The sequence below is a fragment of the Macaca mulatta genome, chromosome 5 (assembly GCF_049350105.2).
Source record: "Macaca mulatta isolate MMU2019108-1 chromosome 5, T2T-MMU8v2.0, whole genome shotgun sequence".
Taxonomy (NCBI): domain Eukaryota; kingdom Metazoa; phylum Chordata; class Mammalia; order Primates; family Cercopithecidae; genus Macaca; species Macaca mulatta.
In genome coordinates this window covers 146,563,331-146,579,419 of record NC_133410.1, presented here as the reverse complement: position 1 = coordinate 146,579,419, position 16,089 = coordinate 146,563,331, and positions in this window count along the sequence as shown.

Below are 16,089 nucleotides of genomic sequence, written 5' to 3'. Positions count from 1 at the left end.
AAGAAAAGAGAAGTTTCTAAATTTTAGAAAAACATTAGACATAACAAAACAACAAAAGGACATATGGATAGCTAAAACAAAATTAAAGTAATAATTTTCTATATCAGATAGTAAAGAAAAAAAATGAAAAGCAAACAGTAAGTATACCTAGGCTGAATGCATTATAAAATGGTAGCATTACTTAAAATGAAGAATTTGTACACAGGAATAATAAAATATTAGGAATCCAACTGGTAAGAACACAAGAATAAGGAGATCATATGATAAAATTGTTAGTGGCAATAACAGACAATAATTGCAACAATTACAGTTGGTCAAATGAAAAAAAAAAAAGAGCAAATTTAAAGAATGGAATATATTTCAGAGAGAGAGAGAGGAGAGAGAGGAAGGCCTGGGCTCATTCACTCTGCCACAAATATCACCTGGAAAATCTGTGTCAAATAAACAAGCTGGATTTATTCATATTGTTGCCTGGCAGGGGAAAGAAATACTGAGAACAGAGTTTTAAATAACATATCATAAAGGAGAGTTTAGAAAGCTTTTGTTTGTTTTTGTATTTCATTGTTTTTCATAAGGATCAGAAATGGTTGAAACTTGAGCGATTTGCGGGGATGAATTTTGGAAGGAGGGGCAGGACCTAAGTAGTATTTGGGTGAAACAGGTCAGGCTGAAGTTACTTTCAATTTCCTGGGCTTTTCAATCCAGGAAAGGATGATGCTATTGGACAGAATATGTGTGCTGAGATCTCTCTGGATTGGTGGGAGGTACTGTAGCAGACACTCTTGAAAGTTCACCCTAACAGTTAGGTCCACTTGAGTTAATAGGATGCTGTGCACAGCCCCTCACACCCTCAAAGCTTCCCACATTAAGCATTTTCCTTTGTCTTTTCTAGCTGAAGACTTTCTAGCTCACCAGGACAAAACTCACCCAATGGATGATAGGAATGCCAGCCTCCAGCCTCCAGAGACACAATTTGAAGCCGTTTTCCACACAAGTTACTCAGTGCCTCACGATATAGCTGAGACATATCAGAGCATATCTCAAGATATGCTTATTTAAATATGAACATAGCCTCCTGACCATTCCAGGTTTTTATCCTACCTTGTATAATTTCACAGTATCTATGTTTATTCTGTTAAATGTATATGGTTATTTTTTCCACCCTATTTTACCAAGGCAAGTTACTTCACTCTGAATCTCAATTTTTGTATTTTTAAAATATACATAAATATAATACCTATAGCAGAGTATAATTGTAAGGGTTAAATTCATTGAGGTAAACTGCTTAGATGTGTCTAATAGTAAAAATAACAATAATAATAGTCATTTCTGTTACTATCATTATTACAATGTTTATGGTTTTTATTACTCAAGTTTCGTGCATATATCCTGCCTCTAAGGGAATAATTCTCTACTTTTTCAACCAAAAATAACTTTCAGCCTTTCCTCACCATTTAGTACTTTAATACTTTGCTCAAAATGTTCTTTTAAAAAATTCCTTTAAATGAGATGCTTAATCCCAAACTAATTTTGATTTTCTCAATACTTTTTTAAAAATGCAATATACAGAACAAAAATCTCCTAGCACATAATAAATATATACCTTGATCATTTCTCTCAAAATACACATAACTCTGAACCCAATACCCAGATCAAGAAACAGAATACAGCTAATACCCCAGGACCCTCCTTGTGCCATCTTCTGTAACAACCTCCTTCAAGGGTAACCACTCTTCCAGCTTTCTTAAAGAAAGATTGATTTTGCCTATTTTAAGCTTTTATGTTAATTAAACCACGGCTATCTAAGTCATTTCTTTGTATCTGGCTTCTCTCATTCGATATTGTATCGGGGAGATTTATCCACATCATTAGGGCTTTCTGAAGCTATTGTTATCTTATACCACAAATGGGTTAGCAGCTTCTTCATAATTAGGATTGAGACTTTTACTTGGATCCCTTCATATACTTGATATACACCATACCTTGACCGATGCTCAGAAAATCCTTTTGGAATACATATTTTAACTCCTTGCTTCTCATAATTCCTCTCAAAGATTTTTCAAAACCTTCCTGTATCACTACACTTATCTATTCTTCATGGTTTCCTTCTGTAAACTACCATTGCCTACCTTCCCCAGATTTTCTTACTTCAAATATTTTTATGTGATGATGCATATTTTAAACAGACATTTATAAAGGAAGAAATGAATAAATATTCAAAACTCCTACTAAATGGTGACAAAGGACGTAACTAGTGGTATCATGTTCTTCTTCAGTTCTCTATTAATTGTATTTTCACCATAGATACTTTTACAAAATTTACACAGATTAACGTTCAGGTATCATTAAATCACCTTTTGTGTTGTCTGTCTTTCCCATTACTGGAACAAATATGTAGATCATGTTCTTTCTTATCTGTACCATTCATCTTCCTTAATGATTTCTAGCTGGTCGACTAAGGGATACAGGGAAATTGGTATCTGAACAAAAAAAGGCTATTCCTTATAGATAATGTTACTTTCTTTTTTAGGACCACTCTTAAAAAGTTCACTCCAATTTTGGTTTATGAACTTGATATATTTTTAAATACATTTTAAATCTGTTGCTTCTTAAAATGTTTTTAAAATGTCCCTATTGAACATAAAAAGGAAAATCAGAGAGAGCCAATGATGGGGGAAATAAAAGTACAGCAAACAGACTACAGTTTGTTTTTTTTTTAAGATGAAAATTAAAACCATGTGGCTGAGGGACAATTATGTCTTTTCATTTCTTTTTGCTCAAACAAAATATAGAGATGTTTAAAGTAAATGAATGACATTTTAGTTTACTGTGAACCTGACAAATGCACTACCGTCAAGTCTGTTATAACACAGATGAAGTTAGTTTAAAGCGACAGAGGGGAAAAGCACCATTAAGATTTCATAACTCTGCTACCAAACTCACATTCCAAACACCTGGTGAACTTGCATATTTGAGGAAAGGTAGAGAGAACTTCTAAAAAGGAAAGTGAAAAACCTGATTATGCACAGGTGTAGCAACTGTTCCATAAAAAATGTGATTTTTAAAGTGCATAAAGTTCTTAGAGATTAGGTCTCCATTATTTAAATCATTTGGAATATCCTAGAAGCTCAAAAAGTTACTCAGGTAGTTGAGGGGAAAAAATTCTCTGAGTTGGTCTTTACTGATTCTTTTAGTGCTACCTTGAAACACCATGCATCTTGAGCATTAGGATCACAAAGTAGAAAATGTTTTTCCTTTTGCTGTAAAATCTAAACAAGAAAATTTTCTTAAGGAGAATATTGTATACATAATAGCTTCTTATCAATAAACCATATCGACTGCACACATGTCAATGATTATTTTATTAGTGAGAAAAGAATCAATGTTTTTTATTTTGTTTGTTTTGTTTTGCTGATACCTAGATACATTCTACAGTAATTCACAACGTTGGCATTAGTTTCCTTCTGAGAATTATCCATAAGAACAAAACTTTTTCACATTTACATTGCACCTAAAAGTCAAGATAATTATTTTTCATTTCTACTGTAGTTACACTTTTTATCTGTATGAGGGTAACTGATACCTGTGTTCCTTGAGAAGGCTTTGAAATGCACATAGATTTGAACTTCAGGTAGCTGGAGTTCTTCTTAACAATTTATTTTCTCTTGAAATCAGTTTTTCAAAAACAAGGAAAATAATTCTCTTTAAATATTGACTGGTTGTTTAAATGTCAAATACAGTAAACTTTCTATCTGTCAAGACCTTTCTGGTCAGATGCTTGCCAAAATTTACTCTGGTTCCAATTTATTCATTTTCTGCATTTTTCTGTTTCTTACATCTACTGTCTTTATGTTTTTGAAACACTTAGGAGAGGATTTTTCTACACAGAGAAAGCAACTGAAAAAAAATCACCACTAAACAGTTTGAATACATATTTGAAGATTCTAATAAGAATACAAAAGGCAGATATAACTGATTTGTTTTTGAAAATTTCTCTATAGCACAGAGATTATTTTTCAGTGGGAGTCATTACCCCTGAACTAATTTATTTAAAAATGTCAATGAATGGTACAATAAATGTGTGTTAGCCAGCTTACTCTTGGTGACTGTGTCTCTCACCCTCCAAAGAGAGTCACAGACCATCTGATTTTGAAAAGGAGGGACGTTCTCATGCAACACTGGGTTAAGCCTATGATTCTGCATTGTGATTTGCTACAATGAAGCAGTGAAACTTTTGTTCTACATAGTTTTAATTTTATTATAAGAATAAGAAAATAATCACTGATTAAACACTTGAACTTAGAGCTCGAATCTGGCATTAAGACTCACTCAATTTCACAATGATATGTGTGTGTGTGTGTGTGTGTGTGTGTGTTGCTATGAATTACAATAATATCTCACATATAATATTCCTGGGTTACTCTAATTTAAGTGAAGGGTTCTCTCATTTAAATTAACAAGTACATTGTTGAATGCATCTGCATACATGGGGACAGTCATGAAGACAGCCTAGCTGTTTATCTGCTTTTTCAAGATGATCAGATCTTTGCTAAGATTTCTGTAGCCTAGGTTGTCTGAGTGTGGTTGATTATGGAAGTGAAGATTGGAATAATCTTTAATGTATTAGCAGAAATCCAACAGGCACCAAATAGAAATATTCACCCTTATAAAATCATGATCTTATTTTTGATATTATTGTATTTGCTTTATCAGGTTGTAAGGTTGTTACAGTTAGGTGTGTTCCAACCAAATAGCTTTGTGAATGTTTTTGTTACTTACTATAAAGTCTCAAGATACACATTTTTTTTTTCAAATTGGCATGCAAAATACCTATCTCACAAGCATTTTGGGAGGATTTAATATAAACAACTTATCTTTTAATAGCTTCTTGTCCTGTTTTATTATAATTTTTAAAAAATCTCTGGAGTCATTCTGAGAACAAATTTTACACCAATAAATCATGCTGGAAGAAGAGGGTTATGTATATATTTTGTATCCTCATAATGCCAAGCATATTTTTTGTGTTATAGATATTTAATAAGCATTTATACAGGTAAATAATAGAACAAAAATTGCCTGATATCTTGTATTACTTCATTCTTTTATCGTTACAAATAACTACTTCAGACTGGGTAATTTATAAAGCAGAGAGGTTTAGTTGGCTCACGGTTCCACAGGCTGCACAGGAAGCATGGCTGGGGAGGCTTTAGGAAACTTACAATCATGACAGAAGGCAGGCATGTCAAGGGAAAGCAGGCAATTTCACATGGCCCAAGAAGGAAGAAAAGAGAGAGGAGTGAGGTGCTATACACTGTTAAACAACCAGATCTTGAGAGCACTCACTATGATAAGAACAGCAAGGGGGAAATTCACCCCCATGATCCAATCACCTCCCACTAGGCCCCTCCTTCAACACTGGGGATTATAATTGAACATGAGATTTGGATGAGGACACAAATCCAAACCATATCATATCTACTAGATTCTAGTGCTACAATTGGACATTTTATATTATCTAAAGAAGGGTTCATATTGCCATGAATCTGGTCATAGTATTATGATCCGAGGAAATAATTGCTAATATTCTTTAAAAATCTACTTTTTATTAAAAGAACTAAACAACCACTGTGTCACCATTGATAAATTGTTCTTTTCAGAATACATGTTTGAAAAGTAACTAAAACTTACTATTTAGTTTAAAGATTCAAACACTTATATTTGCAAAAGTTATATTTGCTGAATTCATATAGATAAAATCTATCTAGAAGTCCATTGAAAACTATGGCAGCCATGAATATTTGTTGAATAAAAGTTTTATCAATTATTTAAAGTATTTTGACATATTGTTGGTACTCAAATCATATTATTTTGAAAATTCTAGCAGCAATATATACGTGGTTGTGATAAATTATGTTAAGTATGAGCTTTCCTTGAATGTGTTAATGGAGAAGTGGGACATTTGTAAACAGAGTTCTAATGGTTAAATTGTTAGAAAACAGTTTAAAAATTACTCTTAGTGTAATATGAATAGAACTGCTAGTGCTCTAATGTTCTAGATATACACATACTTAGGAAATAGAACACAGAAAACATTTTCAAAGTCTCTAAGTGGATTATGCCTTAGCCATAGACATGTCAAGTATCTCACTGAGAACTGGTGATATTTGCAAAGTCCCTTCTTTGTTGTTGAGCCCTGAATTTCAGGTGTTGTCTGTCTAGGAGTATGCAATTATTAAAAAATAAATTTAAAAAGTACAACAGCATCAATAACAACTCTATTTAGCTTCTTAGCCCCTTATTAAGTGGTTTCTTCTTGCTTTTATGCTCTTCTCCTCCACATACACAGCATTTGGCCAATGCCTAGAGAGATATTTGCATGCAGAAAGTTAGACTCACTTCTCTTTGATTTCTTTTTTCCCAGGGATACTGATCCCTCAAGTTCTTTCCTTCCTGGATGAGATTGTTGTTTTCCAATGCCCTCACTAGCAAAAAAAAAAAGCTAGCTTTCATAGCTATTCTCAACTGGAGGTTTAGTTTGATGCAAGCTAATCTAAATTGCCTGCAGCAATCAACTGGAGATACTATTTTTTAAATGTTAAATATACAGATTTTGTATATAAGGGCAGAGCAGCTAAAAATGGACTTCCTAGTCACATTTTGATACATTAAGGCCAATAGAAAGTTAAGAGCAGTCATCATAGCTATTGTTCTAGACTCTAGAAAAAAATGCTTTAATTTTGTCTTTTGTTACTCAAGTTTTCTTATAAGGTGAACTTTTTAACACTCCAGATATTTTAGGAAAGGTCCTGATACTTGAAGAAAATTTCTACCTTTTACCTCTACTATGGACTAAGTTATAGAACTCCAAAATTTATATGTGAAGCCTAATACAGTTTGGATATTTGTCCCTACCCAAATCTCATGTTGAATTATAATCTCCAGTGCTGGAGGTGAGACCTGGTGGTAGGGGTCTGGATGACAGAGGCAGATCCTTCATTACTGGGTGCCATCTTTCTGACAGTGAGTGCTCACAAGATCTAGTCATTTAAAAGTGTGAGGCACTTCCCACTACCCCCGGGACTCTTTCTCTTGCTCCTGCTCCTTCCATGTAAGACACCTGCTTCTCCTTCAACTTCTGGCATGATGGTAAGCTTCCTGAGGGTTCCCCAGAAGCTGAGCGGATGCTAGCACCATGCTTCCTGTAAAGTCTGCAGAATTATGATCCAATTAAACCTCTTTGGTCTATAAATTACCCAGTCTCAGATATTTCTTTATGGCAACTCAAGAATGGCCTAACACAAAGCCCTGACCTCCAATATGATGGTATGTGGTGATGAAGCCTTGGGGAAGTTTAGGGTTAGCTGAAGTTATGAGGGTAGGGCCCTCATGGAGAAAGTCATGGCTTTATTTGAAGAGAAAGAGAGAAATCTGCTCTGTCACGTGAGCCAAAAGGTAGGACTCTGAAAGCCAGGAAGCAAGCCTTCACTGGGAAGACCCCAGTAGGCCAGCACCTTAATCTTGGACTACCAGGGCTTCAGAATAGTGAGAATAAATATCTGTTGTATAAGCCATCCCGTATACAGTGCTTCAGTGTTACTCTCTTGAGAGCATGTTCCTTCAGTAGACTTTTATAGTCACTCTTCTTCTCGTAAGTTGAAATTCCTTATAAAGGAACACACTCACACCAATGTTCTGGAACCCAGGACATCATTCATTACCTTCAATTTTATAAAAACATCCATTTTTTTCTTTAAATATCTAGCTTTTTATATTGATATTTTATACAAAGTCTTTGGAATCAGCCTCTAATTTTAATAATGTTTCTGTGGGAAAGAGGTTGTTTACAATAATTTGTTTTATAAAGAAGATTTTTGAAGAAATACTGAAGTTAAATTAGGCTTTAAATATGTTTTGATTTATGAAAGTAATTTCAATCATATATTCCTATACAAAAATATATTATGTACAAAATATATAACACAAACTAGATAGATATATCTTATATAAACATACATGTACATAAAAATAATACTCACATATATCATATATATGTGTATTATATACACAAAAACAAAAAAAATTATAGTGTACCAGCAATTCTATCCTTTTTGCATATTCACCCCTCACAAAATTGCTTCATATTTTTTTCTAGAAACCTGTTAAAATCTTATTCCATAGAAGTCAGAATGATACACAAACACTCCTGACAAGAGCCACTCCATTGTTAAACACTGTTTTCCAGATCTATGCACATGTTGCTGCAGTGCTAGAGTGAGGTAATGTATCTGTTAAGCATTTAGATGAAATTTTACTAATCCCTATATACTCAGATCAACCTACCCTCTAAATCTAGCTTTTTCTGAGCCCCTAAGTAGATGTGATCATGGCTTCCTTTATAGCTTTCTTAAGACCCTTATCCAAGATTCCCTTGTTTTAGATGTGTAACCATCTTATTTGGCTACTTGATTATAATTCCCAGAGCATGAGTTCCTAAGACAGCCACATTTGTGATGCATTCATCTTTTCATTTCCTATAGTAAGTAGCACAATGGCTTGCACATTATAGGTGCACCATATGAAATTAAACTCGGGTTTTGTTTTGGCAGTAAGCTAGAGAGTAATAAAACATTAATTTCAATAAAAAATTAGTAGGAACATATGACCTATTCTACTTGTTTATCTTATCCTTCTCATTGGGCAGTTTAATGGCAAAAAATTATGATCATACAACAAAATATAACTGAATTTATTACTAAAAACAAATTATTTCAGACAATGGTGGTATAAACTTTAAACTTGCAAACTAAAATAACTCTGAAAGCCACTGGTAAGCAACATTATTTTGTTTTATGGCACACAGCATTGCATTGTATAAAATATCGCAAACTCCTACATATTCACCTGACAACTGGGTTATGGTCACTGTGGGGACTATAATTTCAGATTCACAATATACATTTAACTGCTCAACATTTACACTGCTCTGAGGTAAGGTTTGGAACATAATTATCTTATATTTTTTGTTTTATTTAATGAAAATGGTTACACTTTAAAAACAAACTATGTTCTACAGAGATGAGGATACATTTTTCCTGTGTATATTTTGGCCATTTCTTTTATAATGAATCTGGGTAGAATCCTCACTAATTGAATGAAGGTGTTCTGAGACCTTAGTTGACTTCCTGTTTCCTATTGATTTGCCATCATCAAGAAAGTGACTTAGCTGCTCTTAGAAAACATACTGTCATTAAAAGTAATGATGACGTTGCCCACTTTTAAAATAAAATAACAAGAAAATATATTTGAGGTTTTTTAAAATAGATAATTGTTAGAGAATTATGAACCCAGAGCCAGATTCAGACACAAAAAATTGGTGGTAGAGTTTAAGGATAAATATCCATTATTTATCATTTTCCTGCCTCCTGCCTCCTGTCCCTAGTCTCTCTAATTCCATACTCTTCTCATATACTTATTTCTCATCTGAGGTAAGAATGGTTAATTATGTTTTAAAACATTATTTTTGAAGGAACAACTTTATTTGCATAAAGATCAACATTTTTAAACTAAATTTATTCATTAAAATAAGTAAGAGATGGATAGCTTCTATCTATATGATAAATTTGAGCAATTCTTTCCAAGAGTGAAGCTGTATTTATTGAAGTCTACTACCTAAGTGTCTTTGAAATTCAGCATTCAACTTCTGTTTGTTTAGCAATTACTACGGGTAAGGCATGGTGCTAGACCTCACAAAAATAGTATTGAGTCAAGCAGACTAAAGTTTGCCCTCATATGGTTTATAATCTGAGATCAGGGTAAGGGGAATAAATTAATCAAATAACCAAAATTAACTAAGTGATCACAAACACACACACATAAACTTTACGTGTGTACGTATTTGTATGTGATGACCAATGAGGGTGATATAGGGTCATATAAGCAGAGGGCCTTACCTAATCTGCTGTGACAGGGAAGGTATCTGTGAGTGTGTCATCTAAAGTTGTAGAATTAGATGCTCACTTGTTAGCAGTGGAAGTTATTCAAGTTACTGGTGGCACATCCATACGGGTCTGCAGCAACCTCAATTCTTGCCTCCTTGGAAGAAATAATTTGACTGAGGGACATAAGGCAGAAAAAGATACGAAGGCAAGTTTTAGAGCAGGAGTGGAAATTTATTAAAAGGTTTTAGAGCAGGAATGGAAAGAAAGTAAAGTACACTCGGAAGAGAAGACCAAGTGGGCATCTTGGAGGTCAAGTGCCCCGTTTGGCCTTCGACTTTGGGTTTTATTAGCTGACCTGCTTTTGACCTCTTGCATCCCTTCTCCCTGATTCTTCCCTTGGGGTGGGTTGTTTGCATTTACAATGGCCTGCTAATGCTTGGGAGGGGAGCATGCGCACTGTGTTTACTGGAGGTGTATGCAAGCTCACCTGAGACGTTCTTCCCTTTCCGAGTGGAATGCCCCTGAAAGGTCATATGCCAGTAAAAATACACCATTTAGCCTCTTAGTGCACATGTGTGAACCCACTCACCTACTCCCTGAGATCACCAGTTTCAGGTTTTTTCTATCTAATGGGAGACTGCGTTTCTCTGGTGTTGGCTACAACCAATTACTATTTAGAAAGGCAGTGTAACAACTTCCTGAACATCACCTGATAGTCACCTGACTTTCCTTGTGGGCTCTGGGGACCTTCTCCTGCCCTGCTCATGTCTGACTGGCTACCCACTGTAACACACTAATATTGAACCATAAGGTCAGTTTTAATCATAGAACACTGAAATTAAGTTAACAAGAAATATAGAGAGACAAGGACACAAATTGTCAATAAAATGAAAAGAGAAACTAAAGTCAAATTAAAGTAATATAAAGAATATTCTCAAAATCATTACTGGAAGCTCTTAAGTGGTATTATTATAATAAATGATGTAGTACACTTACTTTAACATTGTTTTTTTTTTTGTTTGTTTCATTTTATTTTCTTTTTTTGTTGCTGTTTAAATACATTAAGCTTTGATTAGTCAACCTGATCTTCACTCATAACTTGCTGGAAAAAAATACTTTGAAATACTCAGAGACTAGACCGATCCCCTTGAGAAATGCATATCACTTGAAAGCCTTCTTTATTGGGCAGACAGAAAACAGTATTAAAGATTTTATAGTTTAAATGTAAAATGTAAGAGTATGGTCTAGTCTGATATTTTCTAGAGTGTACACCAAAACAGGTTACACATTGTAGAATAATCAAATAAGTTTGTGAAGTTATACTAATGTTATAACCCCTGTAAAAATCACCCTGGCCAGGCGCAGTGGCTCATGCCTATAATCCCAGCACTTTGGGAGGCCAAGGTGGGCAGATCACCTGAGGTCAGGAGTTCTAGACCAGCCTGGCCAATGTGGTGAAACCCCATCTCTACTAAAAATACAAAAATTAGCCTGTAATCCCAGCTAGTCAGGAGACTGAGGCAGAAGAATCTCTTGAACCCAGGAGGCGGAGGTTGTAAGGAGCCAAGATCGCACCACTGCACTCCATCCTGGGCAATAGAGCAAGACTTTGTCTCAAAAAATAATAGTAATAACAATAATAATAATAATAAATAATTAAAAAATAAAAACCACCCTATTTGGTATTCACAATAAACAAATGCTTTTGAAGTATCTAAATATATTAAACTCACTGGGAATTTCTGCAGTAAAGAAATATTTTTAATGTTTTTATTTAAAACCAGATTGACAACTAACGTAACAGTTGTCAAATACAATAAGTAGTTGTATTTGTTCCTTAATAAATATTTAAATTCAGCCTAATTATTTAATTTGCTGTAACATAATTTTAACATGTTGACCTATTTAATCACACCTGTTGACAGTTGAGAATTACATTGTTCTAGGAACTTGAATAATTTCCCAAAATATGCATATTTAAGGATAGTGACTATCAGAAACAAGATACCTTCACTCCCATATTTATATTCTGTCTCTTGTATCATTTTAATACATATTATTACTATATTCTCCCTTGATGTATTTAGATATTAATTTTTAGTAGAATATTCATTTACATTTGAGTTGAAGTAATAAACCTATATCAATATACAATCATAATACATATCAATGAAATAATTGCTATTCTTTTATATAAATAAGTTTGTATGTCACCACTACATGTAAGTACACATGAGCTGATCAGTTGGATGTCTGATTCCTCATTTCATCTATTGAAGAAAAAGGAAAGTAAAATTAATCATTCTTTTCTCATTAAGGCAACATGACAAGCTCTGAAATGTTGATAATGGACTTTCATTGAATTACTGTCATTCTGGCCTTCTGAAAGCTTTTAGGACCCTGCAAACATATGTTGCAGTGCTACTGGTTCCCAAGGTGGTCATAAATGTGCATGCTATAAAAGAACAATCAGCCACATTCAAAAACATTTATTTTAATACCACCCCTTAATAACAATACAAGGAACCTGTATAGAATTTCATTTTAGTGACCACTTCTTACTGTCACAACTGGGCAGGAACATTCAAAGGAACAAAGGGGCAGAAATAATCAAAACAATGAATCCGAATATTCTACCAAGTAGGTTTTCAAACTAGTGATATATCTCATTAATATGGGCCCACATAAAAAAAAATCAATGAAATTGATTGAAATAATTGCATGCCATATCTTCATAAAAAGAGACCTGCTGTGTTGTCATGGAATGGGGAAAAGCTAGGAAGAATGTATTGAGCCGATAGAGAAAACTGCAACTGTTTCCCATTTTTGGTGTTGGAAAATAGTTTACCAAAAATCAAAAACAAAAGCACACAAAAGAAAACTTCACACAAGCCTCATTTAAGAGTAGCAGCAAAATTAACAGTGACCTAAATATGACTGTGGCCCCATGTTTCTCGTTTTCTACCATATTAGTGTTTCTTTGGACTAATGCTTTTACCACCATCCCCTGAGCTCCGGTGGAACCACTGTCATCCTAATCCTGCAAATAAGCATATAATGGTCTCTGACATCAAGTCAATAATCAATGGACTTCTTATACCACAACAAGACTGATATCAAAAAACATGTTTATTTAGAAAATTATAAATAGTAATAATGTATACATTTTTTATTAAAATTACTATGATCTTCTTAATTGCCTTTTTTCTCCTCTTCATTTCATCTACATCTTCTGTCAGATTAAAATTTTTGTCATATTACTTCCTGAATTAAAATTACTACTGACTCCAGACCGGGATCAGCTGGGAATCTGAAGAAGTTCCTTAATTTTGGGACACAATAAGTGAGACACCCACAGTGGTCCACATTCCTGTCCACAAACTGCTACAGTCCTAGTTATAATAGAGCTTCTTCACAATTGCAGCCTCTAAGAGTAACATAGAGAGTTGCCTGGAGACCGTGCAATGGAATCGATCCAGAGAAAGAGCTCATGCTGGTTTCTACAAACACCTTACTCCCAAGCGGCTGCAGCATGGTGCCATTTTGAGAGCCCAGCCTCCACAGGACTGTGTCCTGTCGTGCAGATCAATAGCCTCTGCATCTTAACATCCCTGGAGCTTCTGTAACGTTCCTTTCCCACAGATGCTGCCACCAGAGCCACTGCAGGAACCATGAGCATTGACGTTGCACCCCTCAGCAGAGGGGCAGCCCCGCATACTCAAATGCCCTGAGGACAAATGCAACTACCTGCAGCTGCTGCCACAGTGGGCTGCTGTGGGACTGAGGTGGAAGTGAAGCTCACACCCCTGGCTGCCTGTATATGGCTGCTCCCATTGAAAGCAACCCGACCCTCCACTGTAGCAGGGTCACAATGCAATCACAGCAGCCCTCATAGGAGCATTTTTCAGATGGTCTGGGGATCACCTAGCCCCTGCCTACCACAACCACCGATGGTATACATCACTGGGAGGCCACAGGGTAGGTGTGACTAGCTCGGTGACACTCTCACCCCATTACCTGAGCACTCAGTCCAGGGCCCTGAGGATTGCCCAACCCAATAAACCACTGTTGGCACCTGAGCACTTCTTGTGAGGTCTGAGGTCAGGCCCACTAAACATGCTGCTACCACCACAAGTGGCACCCATCCATGCCAGTTGTGGGTCTGGGGACTGGCCTACCAAGCCCATTGTAGCCAACATCAACACAAATACAAAAGCTTGGATCCCAGAAGGTTGTCCCAGCACTGCTATTGCTATCACCCATGCCACACCCACTGCCCGGGGGCTCAAGAACCTGCCCACCTACCTGAACCATTGCTGCCATTCCCAGTACATGAAAAAGCCACCTGGATGCCCAAGAACCAGCCACACTTTCCCCACTAATACCAGAGCCAGCATCTGCCACAGCTGCCCCTATTAAGGCCCAAAGCCTGGCCCACCTGGCATTCCAGTCCTCAGCAAAACTTCACAACACTTTCACTCACAACTGCACCCTAGGAAATCGAGGAAAGCACAAACACTACTAGTACTGTTTATAGCCAAAGAAATCATATAGAAGCTACACTACTGCACACATCCAGAATCAAAGCCAGAGGCCTACCCAACCAACACATACATAGATTTTAGGAAAAAAATCCCTCCCTGTAAAGGCAAATTCAAAAACTTCCCCCATATTTCCAAAGAAGAACTACTACCAATTCTTTACAAGCTATTCTAAAAAAATTGAAGAGGAGGGAATTCTTCCTAACTCATGGTACTAGGCAAGCAGTACCCTGACACAAAAACCAAACAAGGGCACAACAAAAAATAAAACTACAGGCCAATATCTCTAATAAATACACATGCAAAAATTTTCAATGAAATACTAGTGAACCAAATTCAACAGCACATTAAAAAATATGTGATCAAATGTTTATCCCATAAACGCAAGAATGATTCAACATATGCAAATCAATAAATGTGATACATCATGTGAACAGAATGAGTGACAAAAATCAAATGATCATCTCAATAGACACAGAAAAAGCAATTGATAAAGTTCAACAACTCATCATGATAAAAACAACAACCTACTTACAGAAAGAACGTATCTCATGGTAATAAAGCTTCATGTGACAAAGCCATATACTGAACAGGAAAAAGATGAAATTCTCCCCTAAGAACTGGAACAGGACAAAGATGTTTGCTTTTATCACTCCTATTTAACATGGTACTGGAAGTCCTAGCCACAGCAATCAAACAAAGGAAAGAAATAAAAGGCATCTAATTTGGAAAATAAGAAATCAAATTGTACTTCTTTGCTGATGATAAGATAATACATGTAGAAAAACCTAAAGACTCTGCCAAAAAACCCTTATATATGATTAATAAATGCAGTAAGGCTACAGGATAAAATATCAACATGTAAAAATTGGTAGCATTTCTATACACCAATAACAAAATAGCTGGGAAGGAAATCAAGAAGGCAATTCCATTTGCAATAGCTCCAAAAAAAAAAAAATTGGAAATAAGTTTAACCAAAGAGGTGAAAGTTTTCCTCTACAAGGAAAACTACAAAACTCTGATGAAAGAAATTGAAGGAGACAAAACAAATGGAAGGACATACTGTGATCATTGATCACGTGATTTAATAGCATTGAAATGACCATACTACCAAAAACAACAGACAGATTCAACCCGATTCCTATCAAAATATCAATGTCAGTTTTCATAGAAATAGAAAAATAATCTTACATTTTCATGGAACCACTAAAGAGCTTGCATAGCCAAAGAAGTCCTGAGCAATAAGAACAAAGCTAAAGGCATCACACTACTTGAACTTATTTTAAAATCTATTAAAAGGTCATAGTAAACAACAAAACAAAATACAAACAAATAACCCAGCATGGTATAGGTATAAAAACAAACACAGAGAACAATGGAACACAATAACAGAATAGAGAATTCAGAAATAAATCCACATATTTATAGCCAACTGATTTCTACAAATGTACCAAAAACACACATTGGGGAAAAACGCCCTCTTGAATAAATGGCACTGGGAAAATTGAATATCCATATGCGGAAAAATGAAACTGAACCCATATCACCACATACAAAAATCAAATCAAGATGGATTAAAGACTGAAACATAAGACCCAAAGCTATGAAAT